This window comes from Cervus elaphus, chromosome 33 (assembly GCF_910594005.1).
Source record: "Cervus elaphus chromosome 33, mCerEla1.1, whole genome shotgun sequence".
Classification (NCBI taxonomy): Eukaryota; Metazoa; Chordata; class Mammalia; order Artiodactyla; family Cervidae; genus Cervus; species Cervus elaphus.
In genome coordinates this window covers 42,377,299-42,390,163 of record NC_057847.1, presented here as the reverse complement: position 1 = coordinate 42,390,163, position 12,865 = coordinate 42,377,299, and the positions used below count along the sequence as shown (strand labels likewise).

Genomic DNA, 12,865 nt, shown 5'->3' with positions numbered 1-12,865 from the left:
ACATCATGAGAAACGCTAGGCTAGAAGCACAAGCTGGAATCAAGATTGCCGGGAGAAATATCAATAACCTCAGATATGCAGATATTACACCACCCTTATAGCAGAAAGTGAAGAAGAACTAAAGAACCTCTTGATGAAAGTGAAAGAGGAGAGTGAAAAAGTTGGCTTAAAACTCAACATTCAGAAAACTAAGATCATGGCATCTGGTCCCATCACTTCATGGCAAATAGATGGGGAACAGTGGAAACAGTGGCAGACTTTATTTTTTCAAGCTTCAAAATCATTGCAGATGATGATTGCAGCCATGAAATTAAAAGACGCTTAACTCCTTGGGAGAAAAGTTATGACCAGTCTAGACAGCATATTAAAAAGCAGAGACATTACTTTGCCAACAAAGGTCCATCTAGTCAAGGCTATGGTTTTTCCAGTAGTCATGTATGGATGTGAGAGTTGGACTATAAAGAAAGCTGAGCACCAAAGAATTGATGCTTTTGAACTGTGGTGTTGGAGAAGACTCTTGAGAGTCCCTTGTACTGCAAGGAGATCCAAGCAGTCCATTCTAAAGGAGATCAGTCCTGGGTAATTCATTGGAAGGACTGATGTTGAAGCTGAAATTCCAATACTTTGGCCAGCTGATTCGAAAAGCTGACTTATTGGAAAAGACCCTGATGCTGGGACAGATTGAGGGCAGGAGGAGAAGGGGATGACAGAGAATGAGATGGTTGGATGGCATCACCGACTCAATGGACATGAGTTTGGGTGAACTCCGGGAGTTGGTGATGGACAGGGAAGCCTGGCGTGCTGCAGTTCATGGGGTCGCAAAGAGTTGGACTCGACTGAGCGACTGAACTGAACTGAACTGAATTTAAACAAATGGATTTGAGCTAAACACAAAGCTCAAATTAATGGTACAACCTAGAAATGCTCACTGAAAGGCTAAATCTTTGGATTTTTGTACTATTTGGAAGAGGAGTGGGTTCTGTTAATAGGACAGACTTTCTGCAACATATGTTAAGAAAAAATTTGGAAGCACTTAAAAAATACAAGTTGGAAGCTCGATCCTGTGAAAAAAAAAAAGAGGGGGGAAAAATCCTTAAAATATTTTGAAGCTTTTAGGAGAGTCACTATTAAAATTAGTACGAATATAGACAAAGGGCTTTCTGAGTCGAGTGGCTGTTGTTTTCCTAAATGTCAGCATGGAAACCCAAACAGACAGAGGTGAGTTAGGTCCCTGGAAAGACTGACTGGGAAAGCTGAGTGTTAAGTTTGTGACGTGGTTGATGGCAACCAAAAATTTTCAAGTGCATGATGACAAAGTGTTTCCTGGAACTAGGGGCTGCTTCAAGGCATATAAACAAGGGTAATGTTGTGGGGGCCCATGGTTTAAATCAAGATGGGATCTATATGTGGCAATATCACCAGCTGTTTGAACAATGTTCCCAGAGAGGTCTCTGGAATTTAGAAACCATTCATAGATAGTTTGAGCTGAGCTTTATACTGAATTGACAGTCTTTGCATATAGCAGAGGAAAATACCCAACTTTAAGACCTAACTTGCTCTCTGCTTTTATTTTGACATAATGGAAGATAACCAATTTTAAAACATAACTTCCACTCTGCTTTCATTTTAATGTCATAATCTTGAAAATATAATACTTGGCTCTTAACAGAATAGGACTTAACTTCATGACAGCTTTTAGAATTTACCCTGAAAATCATATTTCATTGAGCTCTTAACTTTAATTCAAGACAATTCCCTCTAGAGGTATGACCACCCACTCCAAGGAAAGCAGAAAAGGGTGTTTGAGTTCAAAGTTACCATCTGATCTGACCCTTGGTTTTCTCATCTATAAAAAGGAACATTTGGTCTAAACCCCCTGTAAGAGTTTGTGGGGTTTTTTTTTTGTTTTTAATCTTCAAAATCAAATTCAGATGTTGTTGATATGACCTCCCTGGAGTGACTGTCAGTTTCAACAGAAGAGAAGAGAGGCCCAGGGGGATATGTGTGTGTGTATCAGACACACTTACCCATATAATATTTTTTTTTTGTAAAGCAATATTTTACTGTTCTTTTAAAAAGTATTTATTTATCTGTGTGGCTGCCATGGGTCTTAGTTTCCAGCATGTGGGATCTTTAGCTGTGGCACGTGAGCTTTTAGTTGTGGCATATGGGATTCCCCAACAGGGACAGAACCCTGACCCCCTGCATTGAGAGTGCAGAGTCTTAGCCACTGGACCATTGGGGAAGTCTCTATAATGCTCTTAAGTGAATATGATGCTCAAGAAATTTACAACACTGTAAACTAAATAAGAAGACCTCTCTGTAAAAACCAGAAAAGAAACTTACCTAGCTTTCCAAATATGCTTCTCTAGAACATTATTCTCCCCATAGAGTAAGAAAAACACTTTGCAGACTTCCTAGAACATCAGCCTAACTAGAGTTGTGGCTTCTTCTAAAGTCTTGAGTATTTCTGGCTTACACGTCACCATTTAGGTTACTGTTTACCAGAACAATGAAGTGTTTTTGTTTAAAAGTCTTTCCCCTCAAATTAAACAGAGATGAAACGGAATCAACAGTGGAGTTCTAGAAGCTGACGAACTGAAAATATCAATAAGCTATTAACAACATGCTCTGTCTAAGGATACTAGGAAGTTACATTGATTCTGAGTTCTTAAGAGAAAAAGGCCTTTAGAACAGAATGCAGGCCTTAAGAGGGCCTAAGAGATCTGCCCTCTTAACATAGTAGGCAGTGCATCAGTCTCATAACCTGAAGAGGGGCTGAGAGAAGCCTTAGCCTAATCATGATTTTTTTCCCCTTGCAAACGCTTTCTGATCATGCTCAGCAACTTGGCCATGCAACAGTTGCATGTTCTCTGTATACTATGTCCTAACTCTGTTGTGAAATGGAGATTTGTTTAGGAAGGGGCCACTAGTGCTCAGAAAGCAGACCAGCAGAGCAGTCTGATGGCATGCAAAAATTCTTTTATTTGTCATTATACTGGGGGTAGGGAAGGGCTCTTTAAACTTGGGCCCACAGAACAGCCACCTCCATGAAACTTTTAACTAACCCAATAGACTTTAGATTTTATGGTGATTATTGTGCAACTTTGTGAATATACAAAAAAACCAATGAATCGTATACCGTAAATGGATAAACTGTGTCGCAACAAAGTTGTTCTAAAATTTTTTATAGTGTGTAGAGTCACACTTGAATACAGCTTCTTGAGTCTTAGCCCAAAGGGCCGAATCTCTGGATGTTGAATTCAGGCAACTGTGCTTTAAACAGATATTTCAGGTGACTCGGATAAGATGACTCAAGGGCCACACTTTTACGGAAATCTAAAAGAAGTGATGTATTTTGGTACTTCCTCTAAACAAGAAAAGAAATCTCACGAAAGTTCAGAATGATCAATAATCAGTAAACAAGTAGTATAACCATCCTTAAGCAATTATAAATTTGACTCAGTTCATAACTCCCCATTATGAATATGAATATTATCAGTACTGTAGTGACTGTGATAAATTTTTATTGGAACCAGGTCAAGATAACTTATATGAGCATTGATCAAGTCACAGAAGAATTTTCGGTACATTCTCTTACTGAATCCTCACAAAGACCCTATTGAGTTGTAGAAGCTATAAAAGCCATCTGTCTGCTACAGATGAGAAGGTGGAGATTCAACAAAGTTAAGTGTTTTGCCCCAGACACCTAAATGACCAGTCTGCTTGGACGCCAGGCCCTCTTTTGTTTTTTCATTTTTATTGGAGTACAGTTGCTTTACAGTGTTGCGTTAGTGTCTGCTGTACCGCAAAGTGAATCAGCTCTATGTATACATCGATCCCCTCTTTTTTGGATTTCCTTCCTATTTAGGTCACCACAGAGCACTGAGTAGAGTTCCCTGTGCTATACAGTAGGTTCTCGTTAGTTATCTATTTTATACATAGTGGTGTCTACATGTCAGTCCCAATCCCCCAATTCTTCCCACCCTCTCTTGCCCACTTTGGGGATACCAGGTCTTCTGACTCCTGTTCAGCACTCTTTTCAGTATAGAAATCTGTCTAAAGATGCTTCTTCAACATCTACCAGCATGGCATGCCTCTAACCTTTAGAAGCTATTTTTTGAGCACATTTATGAAGTTTCTATTGTTAATGATGCTAAGAAATGGTACATCATTTTTTTTTTCTATTTGTATCACTAAAAGAAATTGCACAATTTAACACATTTACCTCCAATTTCTGTAACTGTGCTGTGCTTAGTCACTTAGTTGTGTCCAGCTCTTTGTGACCCCATGGACTGCAACCCACCAGGCTCCTCTGTCCATGGGGATTCTCCAAGCAAGAATGCTAGAGTGACTTGCCATGCCCTCCTTCAGGGGATTTTCCCAATTTCTGTAACATTTTTGTCGAAAAAACTGGATTAATGTATATCTGTAGTGGGGAGCATATGTAAATGTGTGTGTGTGTGTTTGTTGAGAGAGAGAGAAAAGGGGTAGATATTTATTGTGTTTTCATATGTGTGTGAAAAGAAACATGAAATATTCTAATGTGAAATTACAAAATAGAATTATTACTTTGTATGTGAACTGTTTAAAGAAACTAATATTTATTGGATAACTACTATGCTATAAATCTACTTCATTCCCATCACCAACCCCTAAACCCTTGTTCATTTCTTTTTTTTTAATAGTTACTTATTTGACCAGACTGTGGCATACTGGATCTTTGATCTTCATTGTGGCCTTCAAACTCTGAGTTGTGGCATAGGGGAATCTAGTTCCCTAACAGGGATTGAACCTGGGCCCCCTGCATTGAGAACGCAGATCTTAGCCACTGGACCACCAGGAAAGTCCCTTCATTTCTTAAAGATATGCATTGGGCTCACTGCCTACTCCACGCAGGCCTCAACCTTCTTCTTGAGGTGAATTAATGTCCCCATGGAAGCCCAAATATTTCAAGTCTTTCAGTTTCTTGAACATCTCATCTTTATTAACCACTCTTCACTCTTTTATATATTTGTTGTCTCCCTCTCTTCTGACTCCATATTTTCACTCAAACATACTGAATCTCCTTCTACCTTAAAATAAAAACAAAGCAAAGAAACTTTCTTATTCCTCGACTCTCTTCAGTCTACCATTCTTTCATTTAGTTGCTCAAGTCAGAAACTTTGGAATCATTTATTCCTTTCTTTTCCTTTTCCCTGTTGTCCAATTGATTATGAAAGTTCTGTCAAACCCACTTCCTCAATATCTCTTTATTCATTCAGTTTTCTCCTCCATTTCCAATACAAAGTCTCAGAATCAGTGCTGTCCAATAGAACTACTAATGACAAAAAGTAAAAAGAACGTGAAATTTACTTTAATGATATATTTTACTTAATCCAGTATATTAAAATATTATCATTTCAACACGTAGTCATCATGAAAAAAACTACTAATGAGATATTTTACCTTCTCAACTTGCATTAGCCATATTTCAATAGACATATATTGCTAGTAGCTACTGTATTGTAGAATGCAACTCTAGATCATCATTTCTTGCCTGAGTCTATTATTCCATTGCTTGAGGCCAGAAGGAAGCTTCCAGTGGTTACCTTGTTTCCTGCTGGGACCCACTCCATATGCTCTACAATCTAAGGCCAGAATGCTTTTTCTAAAAATAAAACTCATGTTTTTTTCCCTCTGTAGAACTCTGCATGGTTTCTCACAGCTCTCTATGCTCTTAGGATATTTACAAGACCTTGTGTAAAATAGACTTTGTCTACTTTCCAGCTTCCTTCTTGTCATGTTCCACAACAGAGCACACACACCCCGCTAAATATATTCTATTCCTGAAAGGCTTATGATCCTCTTGGCTTCGACGTCATTTTGTATTCTGTCCCCCTACTTAGTTTGTTCTTCGTCTTCCTTATCCCCCACCCCCATCCTCACTAGGCTAACTGCTGCTCATCCTTAAAGTCTCCACAGAAACCTTCCCTGATCCCCTGGTCTGATTGTGTGTTCCTCTTTTGTGCTCACGTGGAACCCTTAGTTCCTTCTACCATAGCCTTTATTGTATAATCGATGCTTTCTTTATGTTTGCTGCTTCCTCTATTACCTCTAAGTACATTAGCCTGGGGGCATTGCTAACTTTGTCACTTTTTTAGCCCCAGTTCCAGGCATAGTGCCTGACATAAGGTATGTGATCAATAGATGCTCACTGAGTAAATGAATACGTAAATGAATAAATGTGATCTTTTTTTAAGACCAGAAAAGAATATTTGCAAACTTTTTTGTGATTAAAGGTAGTTGTGTCTCTTGTCCTTTCTTGATTCCTAGGATCTCATGAATTTCCAAATGAATTTGCTTCAAAAGAAATAGTTTCTTTAAGTTTAGGTATTAAAGAGCTTGACAGAGCTCTTTCACTAGAAAACAAGAAAACTTCCCAGAGAGAGTAACTGTGAATCGCATGGCATATATTAGAAGAATTAACATTTGATTTCTGTGAAATAACTGTTATTAAAGTTAATCAATGACTTCCATGTCACTAAATCTGAGGGACATTTTTTATCTTTGAAATTTTACCTGATTTCTCAGGTGCCAGTATTTTTAAGCTTAACTCTGTATTGAAACATTCTTTTCTCATTGGGATCTCTGAAATCTTATTATGGCTTTCCTCTGTATCACTGGCTGTTCCTTTTCATTCTCCTTTCTCAGTCTTTACTTATTAGGGTTTCTCAAAGCCAGACCCTCAGTCCTTTCTTGTCTCATTCTCTGCTCTCTCCCTAAATAGTCTCATCCAATCCATGACTTTGTTTTGTCTATACTAGTATTTCTCAAATATATATTTCAACACAAAACCTCTCTTTTGTCTCCAAATTCATCATCTAAGTATCCATTTAAAATTCCATTTGGGAGAGATGAATTATCCCAATTTGAACAGAATAAAAATGGAATTAATGACTACCTATAAAGTTCACTTTCCCTCCCATGTTTTCTGTTTCATTGAATGAAACAGGTAATGTTACATGATGCATGTAATTTTTCAAGCCAGAATACTGGGAATTATTTTAGACACCTCCTTCTCTCATAATCCCAATTTTCAATATATCTGTAAGTAAATCAATAGTGAATTAATATCAGAGATGTTTTGCATTAACAAATATGTACAGAGTCCTATTTTTATATTATTATTGTATTCATGCAGTATATACATCTATATTTGCAACACTATGGAATTCTTTCTGAAGCTCCCCATAACATTTATCTAAATGCTATTCATTCCCTATCCTTGTAACAATTATTGGAAACATTAGTTTCCCTATCTGTGTAACAACTGTTCCTTTCTACATCACAGGAAATCATTGCCTTTCATTCTCCACTTTTCCTCTTTTGTGCATCATCTGTTTTCTTTTTCAGATCAGTTATGCAATCTGTATGTATAACTTCTTATTGTCACATTAATCCTATTCCATTGCTGGCCCATTCTATTTCCTTACACCCCCTCTTTTAAAGCTTTATTGAGCTCTAATTTACATATCATAAAACTCAACCGTTTTAACTGCCAAACTAAGTATTATAATTTTGGTTAATTTTATTGAGTTGTGCAACAATCACCATAATCCAGTTTCAGAATATCCTTTAGAATATCTTCATCAGTGCAATAGAATCCTTTATGTCCATTTACCCTTAAACACCCATTTTACCAATTTCCCACTTGACATTGTAAAGCCAGGATGTATCATGTGCCCCAGTAGAACTCAGTGAGTGCTTGATGCTATGGGGAGTTCATATAGAATAAAATATGATACCTAATCTCCAGGGGACTAACTAGTTGGTAAAATAAGACCGCAGTCAGAGGCCTCCACAAAAGAATATGTATCCTATTTCCAGCTTTTGTGAATAGGCCAGTATAAGACTACAGGGATTCCTGTGGTTGAGCAGATAATTTAAGTTTGGAAAAATCTTTCATATCCCATACAGATAAATGTTTTTTTTTCTCCCTGTAGGCCTATAACATCCTTTCTGAAACTGACCATTGAGTTTCCAGAAGTATGGGCTTTCTGTAACATCTTTTCTCTCTTAAATGTCATCTTAAATATGTACCTCCTTCTGTTTCCATCTATTTGTAACCAAAATCTAAATTATAGAATGTACATCTTTCCAAGTAGAATCTAACACTGTTCAATAAATACTTCTAATTCTAAATGTAAATGATGATCACTATAATTTTTCACATTGGGGGTACTTATTGAAAAGAGTAATGTTTATTAACTGTCTCTGAATTAAATGTAACCAGTAGTTTTTTTGGCCCTTGGGTTGTTATTAATGATAATTAACTGTGGTGATGAAGATTTACTAATAGTTATGACCCTGAGAAGCAAAAGAATGTATTTCAAAGAGCTGCCTGTTCCTTCAGGTGTTGAGTAAAGCGCTCCTTTTTCATCCAGGAAGCCACGAGCACAGGGCCGTCCCAGATGCCAGGTGTAGATTACTCCACTCCTAGTCTTTCTCAGTCTCATCTTCAGCCCTTCTAATGGCCAGCAAATCAGCAGGGACAGCTGGTTGGAAGAACTCATTCATGTGATGTGGGGGTGGTTAGAGGAGACAGGATATGCAAGGGTAAGGCATGTTTGTTTTCAGCACTTGAAAGCCTGCCTCCACCAGTTTTATTTTATGTGAAGGAAAATAGGGAGGAGAAGTTGGACTGAGATGGTTTCTTTCATCCTCTAGCAATGCCAGCTTCCCAATGTGGGAGCCCCTGGGCAGCCAGTAGTCCTCTGCTGTCAGAATTGTAGCAAGCTTGGCTGCTCACATAATTGGGTGAAGATCTTGAGAAAGCGTGTACTTGAACACTACGGTTTTCTACCTTGGCTGCATATTAGAATCACCTTTTAAAATTCCTGTGCCCAGACCACTCTCAGACCAATTAAATAAGTATATTTAGGAATGGAATTCAAGCATCAGAGTTTTTTTAAAGCCTGCCAGGTGCTTTCAATGTACTGCCAAGTTTGAGAACCACTGGTCTGGTGATAGACATCTCTTGGGTTTTTCCCCGGTTTTATTGAGATATAATTAACATATAATATTGTACTAGATTCAAGTGCATGACATGATTTGATATATGTATATCTTGTGAAATGACTAACACAGTAAGGTTAGTTAAAACCATCACTAGACATCTGTTGTTGTCATGAAAAAATAGACCTTAAGTACTAGCTCTTGGGTTTAGCAGCACCTTGGAATAACCTGGAAGTTTAAAAAGGTACTGATGCTTACACCCACTCCTAGCAATTCTGACTTCATTGGTTGGGAGTGGGCTCGAGCAAGTATCAGCATTTTTTCCAAGACTCTTATAAGTAATTCTAATGTGCTGATAGGAGTAAGAACTGCTGCTTGGACTGGGAACAAGTATCTTAACTTGTTGTCAACTTGGAGGGAAAGATGCTCTATACCTGTTGGACAAAGATTGCCAGGAGCTGAAGCAAGAATGTGAAAGGAAATATGGAAACTGTACCAGAGATAAAAGTCACCTGCCTCAAAGTGGGGGTGTAAGGTCGATTGTTGTGAAGGGGGGCGTGTGTGCATGATGTGTGACAGAGAGACTGAGAATGGAAAATTTGGGGAAAATTTGTCCCCAACCGAGAAATGTGGGGAAGGTGGAAAATATAAGTGTCTTTTTAATACTCCATGATTTTGGACACTTGGTCAGCCTATCTTCATCTGTAAGCAGAGCAGGGGCAGTCTTATTTGCATACAGAATCAATGGGATCCAAGAAGTATTCCCTAATTTAAAGTGTGCCATATCTCATCTTTCCCACCCACTACAGTGGCTGAAAAAGCCATCTTTCTGTTGGGTTATGCCAGGCCAGTAAATCGATTTCACATCCTCTCTTGGCTTTAGAGCTTGACTTAATTTTCTTTACCCAATTCACCAAGTTATGTCCTGGACTAGTAGAATAAATAGGAGGAATGAACAATTTAGAAGGAGCCTTCTTTAGGCTTAGCTGTGAACCTTAAGAACAAAGTTTCTTGCCTAAGAATGAAGTCCCAGAAAGGAAGTGCCTCAGATGATGGAGAAAGAAGTCTTAATATGAGGAAGGGATCCTAAAGAGGATGTCAAGGTGAGGTCACCAAAGGCAAACATGCTTCCTTTACAACTAACTGAATATTACACTTGTCATTTGCATTGGTGGAAACCCTGGTTGGTGAAAAATGGTTCTCTGTTTCTTGACTCAGTCAACTGAAGAGGTTCATGTTCTAGTGACTCTGGATGGAAAACAGGGGTTGGTTTGGAAATGTTTACGTTTGGAGCGGAGTTCCTTAATGACGGTTCAGTGACGTGGCTTTTATCTTTTTTTAAAGACATTCTGCATTGAAGTCATATTAGATCAGTATGTGGCTTGTTCTGGCTTGTTCTCATTAAAAACAAAATCTGATTATGAGCCATTATTTGTTGAAATTACTGTAAGCAAACACAGTAACTTATTTATTTTTAATCTAGGACTTGATTATGAAACTTGTGGTTTACCCAGCGTTATTTTGAAACTTCTGCTTTTCTGCTCTGGCTGTTGGCCTGCTGACTTTTCGTTTTACGAGGGGCGCTCTACTGCAACGGAAAGCAGTGGAAATTCTAGGCCCTCACCGTGTGCCCTTTGTGTCAGCCTTACAGGTCATTTGGAAGAGAAGGTAGCCCAGTTCCCCCGACACAAAATCGCTCCCCTGTTCTTTCCCATCAGGGCACCCGAGGCTTTTCCCACTCAGCCTTCGCTTCCTTGGGGTGGTATCAGTTTAAACTGCACTGGGAAGGATCAAACACATCATTTCATTATAAGGTCAATTAGTCCAACGTATTACCTAGCACTCAAATAACCAGAGAGAGGTTATTTCAAGGAAACACGACTGGGGTACATTTCTTCCTTTGGGGCCGGGGGTAGGATTGGCGGTTAGAAGAGTTCTGAGGACACAATGAAGTAGTGTTAAGTGACTTATGTGTTTCTATCACAACGTATCAGTCAGATGGGTCCAAGGTGTAAGTACCAGCGAGAAAAGTGCATCATGAGGAGGTACTTCCCATCGACCTTATCATTTATGTACAATTAAGCTACAAAGAGGGTGTTGGTGTCATTTTCTTTCAGTTTGGACCCCACATAAAAAGCATGCTGTTAAGTCATTTTCTCCTACAAGAGTTGGCTGTAACCCCTACAAAGCCAGTTTATGGGGATTTGGCGTGAACAAGGTTTCCTGAGATGTGGGTTTATTTTGGTGGGGGCAGGGCGGCTGTACAGGTAAATCCGAAAGGTTTTCGGGAGTGCACAGAAGGTCCCCACCGCTCTGCTTCAGGAGCAGGTCTCCTTTGGCACCAGGACAGCGCTCGCGGCGATTCCCGCCTGCTCCCTCGGAGCCCCTACTGGGGGGTCCTCTCCGCAACAAAGCGCCGGGTGCACCCCCACCTCCGCGTCCTGCGGCGCCTGCGCAGTAAGCCGAGGAGGAGTCGGGCTCGGGCTGGCGCTCTGCGCCGGGACGTCCCGCCCGCCGCGCGGCCCGGCGCAGGCTCTCAGTTCGGGCTCCAGGCGCCTCGCAGGAGTGCTCGAGAGCCAGTCAGGTTTGCGTCCCACAACGCTGGTCGCATGAAGTTCTGATACATCTCAGAAACAGTTTCAAAAGGAGTGGCAAAGGTAGAAAAGAGGATGCCGCGGAAGCTCTCACCAAAATAAAGTCTCGAAACTTAACCAGAGCCATTGGTCTAGCGCTAGCCTGAATGAATACCTATAACAGAAAGGGAGTTATCGGCTGGGGGATGTAGCTCAGTGGTAGAGCGCGCGCTTCGCATGTGTGAGGTCCCGGGTTCAATCCCCGGCATCTCCAAACAGCCTCAGGTGTTTTTTTGTTTTTTTTTTTAAAATCCATATAATATAGTAAATGTATGTCCCATTACATTTCACATGTGTACTCTAAGCGCCCTAAAAATATGTAAAAGAAAGTCTCAAAATATGGCGCGCCTCAGGGAATGAGCCATTTTAATTGCTCCACGAGAAACTCCAACGAGAAATTATGCTCGTCATATTTATTTGCATAAAATGACCATTCCTAACTTTCTAATGAACTAGTTTTGAGGAGCTGAGACGTGTGGGAAAAAGGAAAACATCACATTGCATTGGCCGGGAATCGAACCCGGGCCTCCCGCGTGGCAGGCGAGAATTCTACCACTGAACCACCAATGCTCTTGTTTGAGGTGGATTTCCACACCTTACTAGAGTAGATTTGTCAGTGTGCAATGAGTCTTTTCTGTTACAAAAGTGTAAAGTTCTTAAGTCAACATCAGAAAAAGCAGTGGAGTTTTTAAATTAAATAACTATAAATATTGAGTTAACATTTACCAAAAAAAAGCTCATTATACTTAGTTCTGTTGAACCTTGAGGGGAGGTTCTGTCTTCTGAAGTCTCCTCGGTGAATGAGGCAAATAAAAATTTTATTAATATGTAGACACAAAATTACACAATTACTTAGTTGTGTCTTCAGATGTTTAGATGTTTTAAAACAACCACTCCTGTTTTGCTTTTCTTATCTTAGCTAATTCAGGCAAATACATGGGGTAACTGTCAGGGATTGGGAGTAGTTTTGTCGGAGCGGTGAAGGCGAACTGGCACTTAGATCCAAGTATATTGGAACTATGAGATGTGAGCAGGCATCTTTGGTGATTCTTGACAAGTGACCTAGAATCTGTAAGATGTCCTTTCTTTGATAGTGAGAAACTTGATCCCAGGACTCTTTTATACTCCACAGTATGAGTTACCCTTCCTTTCCACGGAAAGTAGAATTGCAAACCATACAGTGAAGTTATATGAGGAGGAGAAAGTAAAGTGAAGGAAATGCATTCATGGAAATG

General features: G+C 39.6%; 1 protein-coding gene and 2 non-coding genes across 3 annotated transcripts in view; 2 read left to right on the top strand and 1 right to left on the bottom strand.

Moving 5' to 3' along the window:
* Positions 1-12,865, top strand: part of GPD2 (glycerol-3-phosphate dehydrogenase 2) — a 224,478-nt gene that overhangs the window by 29,187 nt on the left and 182,426 nt on the right. The window lies entirely within an intron of this gene.
* TRNAA-CGC lies at positions 11,773-11,844 on the top strand. Its single transcript has one exon. It is a non-coding gene; the product is annotated as a tRNA-Ala (tRNA).
* On the bottom strand, positions 12,130-12,200 carry TRNAG-GCC. The gene has a single exon. It is a non-coding gene; the product is annotated as a tRNA-Gly (tRNA).